At 38.4% G+C, this 8208-nt stretch overlaps 1 pseudogene; it reads left to right on the top strand.

The window, feature by feature from the left end:
• The first annotated feature begins 7293 nt into the window (after nt 1-7293).
• On the top strand, nt 7294-7826 carry LOC141374236 (transcription factor BTF3 pseudogene; annotated as a pseudogene).
• The last annotated feature ends 382 nt before the right edge of the window (nt 7827-8208 follow it).

Genomic DNA, 8208 nt, shown 5'->3' with positions numbered 1-8208 from the left:
AGGACTCTATTTTTAGAGAGAGAGAGAGAGAGAGAATGCATGAGTGGGGGCAGGGGCAGAGGGAGAGAGAGAGAGAGAGAGAGAGACTCCAGCAGACTCCCTGCTGAGCACGGAGCCCCACACAGGGCTCTATCTCACCACCCTGAGATCACAACCCGATCCAAAACCAAGAGTCGGTCACTCAAAGGAGCCACCAGGTGCCCCTCCCTTCATTACTTAAAAGGCATTTTTGTAGATTTCAATGTTGCTGTTGAGAAATCTGATGCCATTTTGTACCCAGTTCCTTCACAGTTGATCTTTTGTTCCCCCTTGCCCCACCGGAAGCTTTTGGGATCTTCTTTTTATCCTCTGAGCTCTGAAATTTTACTGCAGTATGCCTTGGTTTTATCTTAGCTTGGGTTCAGAGGCAGAGAATATTGTGCTGGAACTTTATTGAAACTGCTCTTGAAAACAGCATCTGTGAGGGATCAGGAAAGTAGGATTAGGCAGAAGGAGACATTGAACGGTGATGCAGTTGCTACAGAAACTTCTGCTAATCCTATGGAGAGCTCTGGAGTTGGAATAGCCCTTCAGGGTTGTCCTACCTCAGGCAGGTGGGCTGGGCCTTTATGTGCTCTTCTCCTGTTGACCAGTCATGGAGGCGAGCCATTGCCAACAAGGGACTGACCTTGAGTGAGACAGTACCCTTGAGCAAATGTTAATTGCCCAAGCGGGAATCATCTGAGAACCAAAGCCACCAATACACCCAGGACTTGGGGAACAAGTATTTCAGTCCTATAAGGGAAATCTGGGTGGCACACAACAGTACCCACTATAACATGGATCTCATTTTAATAATCATGCTGAGCTCTTGCTGGACTTAGTCTAAAGAGCTGTGTCCTTCAATTTTAGGAAATTTTCTTGTGTTTGTTCTTTGATAATTTCCTCTCTTCTTTTTTCTTGTTACCTTCTTTTTTCTCCCCCATGGGTTATATTTTGTTTCTACAGATTGACCCTCAAATCTTATCTTTCTTCTGTTGACCATCTCTTGATCTTTTCAATTTATATCCAGAGAGATTTCTTTGACTTTCTTTTCCAGTATACTCGCTACAGTTATCTAATGACATGGTGAGTCTGAGAGATATGAGTGGGGCACCAATAGCAACAACTATGTGGATTAATAACTTATTTATCTCTTCAGTGTCATTTTGCAGAATTTGGGGAAGAAGAATATAAAAACACAGGTGATCTCTTTGACATTTTGAACAAGGAAACAGCAACTACAGATTCTCTTTACTCAGTCTGTTGGTGTTCCTCTTCAAATATAATCAAAGAGAATCTACTCAACTCAAAGTGAAAGCTGACACCAGGCTATAATGTTCAGTGAGACTTTACCAAAGATCTCAGAAAAATTGAAATGCACTACCATACAAAGAAATTTTAAGTTAGGTGTTACATTTGGCTTTGCTCAGAGTTCAATGAATCCAGTTCATCTCAAAAGGCATCAGGTGGGTGTTTAATTAATCCACACCTTGCCCCACATTTTGGGAAATAGCTCACAATCTCCTCTTTAAGGGTCCTTGAGTACATCTCATCTCTTCTGCCTATGTCTACCAAAACCAAAGAGATGAAAAAGGTCATCTTACCCCTAAAGGCTTTCCAGCATAGTTCTTATTTTTAGCCCAGGATCGGTCTCTTTCCATGATGACGGGTGGTAGGAATTTCCATTATCTCTGTAGCTCTAAGGCCTTTGACAGGGTCATGTTTTTCCCAAGGTTGATCTCAGAGAGTCTTCCATAGAAGTCCTGTCAGACATCAACAGTTTAGTCCAGGGATTCCTTTGGTTCATTTTGACAATCAAGTCTACACATCTCTCCTGTTCTTTTTTTTTTTTTTTTATGTTCTTGGCTCTCTTTCTCCAACACGCAATTGTTTAAATAATAAAATACACTCACACACACGCATACATGGGCATGCACACCCACCCTCCTCCAAAAATGAACAATAATATATAGACATCATAGGAATCACAGCCTGCAGAGATAAAGATTTACATTGAATAAAATAGCCTTATATATTCTCCTGTAGAGCAGTTAAACTCCTCAAACCACATTTGCTCCAGAAGAGGGTCTTCCATCACATGGGTATAATCCATGCTTGCCCCTAAACAAGGGACATATAGCCCCAAAGTAACTTCAATCATCCATCTCCTGCTTATAGAAAATTGCTCCATTTGGGAGACGTGTAATTACAGGATATGTTTTTTGTGTCCTAGAGCTTAATGTTTACAGCCAATGACTGCAAAGTCAGTCAGTAATGGACTCAAATCCCAGCTGTGTCACTTCCGAACAGTGTGTCCTTGGATTAACTATTTAATTTTCTGTGATTCAGCTTTCTCATTTGTAAAATGGGAATAGTTATAAGAACCTACCTCAGAGAGTTATTGCTAAAGTTAGGTGAGGAGGTCCCTGTAACAAATCTCCTCACAGTGTTTAATGAAAAAATAAATGGTCAATAAGTATTAACTACCATTATTATGAACTAAGCATGTGCTTTTCTGCCTCACAGTAACAATATGTGGAGTCATTGTGAGGTATTAAGATAGGACACATGTGATGTAAATTGGAAAATCCAGACATATATGTTATATGGAGACTACTATTTAAAAAAAAAACACACAGATGTCAAAGGTCAGAGTAGATTTTTAGCCCCAGCTAATAAGATGACTCCCTTATTTGGCTTGAATCCCCTATTTCAATGGGTTCGAGAGAGAGGCCCCAAATTCTGCAGCTTTTTTCTCTTCTCCTGACATGAGGGAGAGGCTTCAGGAATCCTCAGCCAATTTAAAGTTTGACCACTTTAGAGCTGACAATTGCCTGCCACTCTGCGCTTTTCAAAAGATGAGTGATAATGAAGAGTTTCCTAATTACCAGGGTTTCAGGCTTGTCAGATTATAAACCTCTTTGTGAGATGTAGCTAATTGGTACTGTCAAGGAGAGAAATTTAGAAAGACCTAGATAATAAGCAGATATTGAATTCAGTTAGGATGACTATTTTTTATTGTTTCTGTTCATAGGCCTCTTACATAATAAATCTTCCTTCTCTCTGTTCATGTGTTGGAAGAAAGGGGGTTTTGCCCTTCCTCCTTCTACTTCAGTGGTGCACTGGTAAGAAAAGAATTCTGTGGAATATTAGGCCAACTCCTCACTGGAGGGTTTTAAAAATCAAAACCTGAAATTATGTTGATAACATCTCTCTAGATTCGCTTTTAAGGCTCAATGCCATGTCTTGTGAAATGAATTGGGATTTTTAAAATGGAAGACAAAGTTTCAAATCCAATCCTGCTACTTATAATACATGGGAATGTGAGGGGCTTATTCACTACTCAGACTCTCAGTTTCTTCACTACACAAAAGGAAAAGAACATCTACTTCACAGAGGTTTAAATAAGGTCAATTAGATAAAACCACAAGCATAATAGCTGCCCATAGTAGTAATTTTTTCTTGATATTAAAAAAGTTGAACTCTTCTTATTAGATATATATATTTTTTTAATTTTTTAAATTTCAGGCACTCTTTTCCCTCTGCCTTGCTGCCACTTCAAATCCAAACAAGTAAACCTGGGGAAAAAAATGCTAAAGAAAATGCTTAATTCAATTTTCCATCACTATCAAAAGAAAATAAAGATCTAGAAAATCCATCCCTCAGATACATTTGCATACATGAGCAGACATTTACATCCAAGTGTGTGTGTGATGTACATGCATACATACAGATCATGTTACAGATTAGTAACCTAACCATCTGTCAATACGAATAATAGTATGAAGGAATATTCTGAAGGAATAATACTGTGCAGAAGATCAAGCTTCTTAGATAGTTCTGTATATTCAGATGTCATATGCTATGATCTCAAATATTATCAAGTGAAAAATAGTGTTAAATATTAAAAGCTTCAAAATGTTAAGCTTTAAAATGAGATCAAATGTAAGTTGTTAGCAACCTCAAATAGACTGTTATAGATAATAGGTTGTTATAGGTAAGCCTCATGGTAACCACAAAGCAAAAACTTGTAGTAAATACACAAAAGATAAAGATAAAGGAATATAAGCATACCACTGGAGAAAGTCATCAAACCATGATGGAGGAGATCAAGATAAAAAAGAAAGGAACAGAGAAACTATAAAAACGGTCAAAAACAATAAACAAAAGGACAACCATTAATATTTTTAGTGTCTTGATAATTTTGCCTTTTCCGGAATGTCATAGAGTTGGAATCATACAATATATAGCCTTCTCAGACTGAATTCTTTCATTTGGCAATATACTATTAAGGTTCCACTATATTTTGTTACGGTTTGAAATCTCATTTCTTTTCAACACTGAATAATAGTCTATCGTCTGGCTCTACTACACTTTACCCAACTACCTACTAAAGGACATCTTAGGTGCTTCCAAATTTTGGCAATTATGAATAAAGCTACCATAAACATCTGCGTGCAGGTTTTTTTGTGCAGACATATGGTTTCAACTCCTTTGGGCAAATACCAAGGAGTGCTATTGCTAGATCATATCATAAGAGTATGTCTAATGTTGAAAGAAACTTTCAAACCATCTTCCCAACTGGCAACTTCATGTAATTTTCATGTGTCATGAAATGCATCTTCGCATTTCTTTTCTACTGTTTAAAATGTAAAAAACCATTCCTAACTCGTGTGACATATAAAAACAAGTGGTGGGCCGGGTTTGGCCATTCTGCAGTAGTAACTTGTCCACTGTTTCCCTATCATCTAGTTCAAATGACATTTTTTTTCTCTTCTATGACTTTGGGCAAACGGACTCATCTCTCTTAGCTACAGAGTTCTCCTCTTTAAAACGGAGTGGTTAGTGGGTCCAGTACAACAGAACTGTTCAAAGATTATGTTGAAAGACATATGTCTGCTACTCTTTTTCTCCATACCCAAATACATGTACATATTTTAGAGTTTTGTCAGTCAGAATTCTTTCAAATGCAAGTAATGCAAAACAATTCATACTGGCTTCAACAATAAAGGATATTTGTTAGCTTATACAGCCAAAAAGCTCAGGCATAGCTGCATCCAGAAATTTAGGCAACATCATTAGGAAGAGAGCTCTCTCCATTCCTCCATGCTGCTTTCCACCTTGTCAACTATATTCTCAGACAACAGATCTTCCAGTGATGATGGCTGGCAGCTCCAGGTTTGCATCATCTCAAGCTTGTGTTCAGTAGGAAAGGGGCATATCTCTTTCAGGTGCTCAAGCAAAACATCAGAATGAGCTCCAGCTGGACTGCATTGGCTTGGCTTAGGATAAGTACCCATCTCTGAACCAATCACTGTGGTTGCATGGTTGTGATACTCTATTAACTAGATCTTTGTCATACATCTACTTCTGGAGCAGAGGGTGGAGGAGAGGAGAAATCCTCTCCATCTAAAGATATGAACTAAGATTGGAAAAAGATGGTTCCCAGAGCAAAATCAGTTTGCTGTTACCTGATAAAGAGAGAATGGACAGTGGGCAGCAAAACTCAAAAATGTAAACTCCAGAGTTTACATTTTTGTGGTAAGCCACAAAATCTGATTTCATTAGGAGTCAGCTCTTATTTTGATTAATATTCAAAATATATGAAGAACTTATACAACTCAACACCCAAAAAGGCAAACAATCTGATGAAAAAATGGGCAGAGGACCTGAATAGACATTTTTTCCAAAGAAAGCATATAGATGGCCATCAGACACATGAAAAGATGCTCAAAATCCCTCATCAGCGGGGAAATGCAAATCAAAAACAACCTTACACCAGTTTGAATGGTTAAAATAAAAAAAAAACAAGAAATAACAAGTTTTGACAAAAATGTGGAGAAAAAGGAACCTTCGTACACTTGTTGGTGGGAATGTAAATTGGCACAGCCACTGTGGAAAACAATATGGAGATTCCTCAAAAAATTAAAAGCAGAAATATCATATGATCCAAGAATTCCACTATTAGGTTATTTATTTAAAAAAACAAAAACACAAATTTGAAAAGATATATGCACCCCTATGATTATTGCAGCATTATTTATAATAGCTAAGATATGGAGTCACCCTAAGTGTCCATTGACAGACAAATGAATACGGAAGATGTTATATATATACACGTATCTATGTATATATACTCATTGGAATATTACACAACCATAACAGATTGTGCCATTTGAGACAACATGGAGGGATCTAGACGGTATTATGCTAAGTGAAATAAGTTAGACTAAGAAAGACAATACCATATGATTTCACTCATAAGTGGAATCTAAAAAAAAAAAACAAAAAAACAAAAACCCACAAAAAAAACAAATGAATAAACAAACAAAAAGCAGAATCAGACCTATAAATACAGAGAACAAACTGACATTTGCCAGAGGGGAGAGGCGGGGGATGGGCAAAATGGGGGAAGGGAGTGGGAGACACAGGCTTCCAGTTATGGAATGAGGAAGTCATGGAATAAAAGGCACAGCATGAGGAATATAGTCAGTGATATTGTGGTAGTGTTGTATGGAGACAGATGGTAGCTACACTTGTGGTGAGCAGAGCATAATGTAGAAACTTGTGGAATCACTATGTTGTACACCTGAAGCTAATGTAACATTGTGTGTCAACTATACTAAAATGAAAACAAAAACAAAAACAAAAATGAAAACAAAAAACCCAAAGAGTCTGCCCTTATTTCTTTCCAACTTTAGCGCAATGGAATGGGAGATATTTGCATAACTGATGGTTGTTTTTGTAGCTATTGGTTTTAGTGCGTGTTTTAACAAGTTTCAAAGACTCAAGTCTTTCCAGTCTTTATGTTGAGAGAAATGACTTCAGAGAATTCTATTCCTTAGATTGAATCTCCCAAAAGACCTAATTCGAATAATACTCCCCTTTCTTATACCATTTCTTTATTCTCCACCAATTCCTTCCCTCTGATGATCCTACTGGACACTGAAAGCCCAACGACATAAAGTTTAAACTTTCTTATTAACCACCGGGCACTTGGCAGACATTATAAAGAGCAGAAGAAACCCCAGTTAGGATACAGTTAGATCATGCAAGACAGCCCAGTCTTTTCCTCCAAAGGTTTCCCTACTGACAGTCCTGGATCAATGTCCGGCATTTAATAAACACACAAATGGTAGACCCCATAAACTATCACCACTAATGCTAGCAATGTTGATGAGGGTCTTTCTTAAAAATCTCTGCCCCACCCTCTAACTGCCATCTTGTGTTCCCATGTGTGTGCACCTAAGCTCAGCTGGTCCGCTCGAGACCCCCTGAGGGCCAACCCTATTCCCCCGCGCAGTCCCATTTCCGCTCCAACAAGATGAAAGAAACTATCATGAACCAGGAGAAACTTGCCAAACTGCAAGCACAAGTGTGCGTTGGTGGGAAAGGAACTGCTCGCCGAAAGAAGGTGATTCATAGAACGGCTACAGCAGATGATAAAAAACTTCATTTCTCCTTAAAGAAGTTAGGGGTAAACAATATCTCTGGTATTGAAGAAGTGACTATGTTCACAAACCAAGGACCAGTGATCCACTTTAACAAGCCCGAAGTTCAGGCATCACTAGCAGTGAACACTTTCACCATTACAGGCCATGCTGAGACAAAGCGGCTGACAGAAATGCTACCCAGTATCTTAAACCAACTTGGTGCAGTCTGACTAGTTTAAGAAGACTGGCTGAAGCTCTGCCCAAACAATCTGTGGATGGAAGCGCAGCACTTGCTACCGGAGAGCATGATGATGATGAAGTTCAGATCTTGTGGAGAATTTTGATGAAGCTTCCAAGAATGAAGCAACCTGAATTGAGTCAACTTCTGAAGAAGATAAAACCTGAAGAAGTTACTGGGAGCTGCTATTTTTATATTATGACCGCTTTTTAAAATTTTGTTCAAGGATCTGATAAAATCTAGATCTCTAATATTTTTTAAGCCTAAGCCCCTTGGACACTGCAGCTCTTTTCAGTTTTTACTTATACACAATTCATTCTTTGCAACTAATTAAGCTGAAGAAGCCTGGGAATAAAGTTTGAAACAAGGTTAATAAAGAAAAAAAAAAATCTCTGCCCCAGGGGCACCTGGATGGCTCAATTGGTTAAGCAACCGACTCATGATTTCAGCTCAGGTCATGATCTCAGGGTTGTGAGATCGAGCCCCGCATTGTGTTCTGCGAGGAGTCTGCTTGAG

The sequence above is a fragment of the Callorhinus ursinus genome, unplaced genomic scaffold (genome assembly GCF_003265705.2).
Source record: "Callorhinus ursinus isolate GAN/ISIS: 27379988/994484 unplaced genomic scaffold, GSC_fseal_2.0 scaffold15, whole genome shotgun sequence".
In the NCBI taxonomy this organism is placed as follows: Eukaryota; Metazoa; Chordata; class Mammalia; order Carnivora; family Otariidae; genus Callorhinus; species Callorhinus ursinus.
Note: the sequence above shows the minus strand (reverse complement) of the source record. Positions and strands in the feature narration are given on the sequence as shown.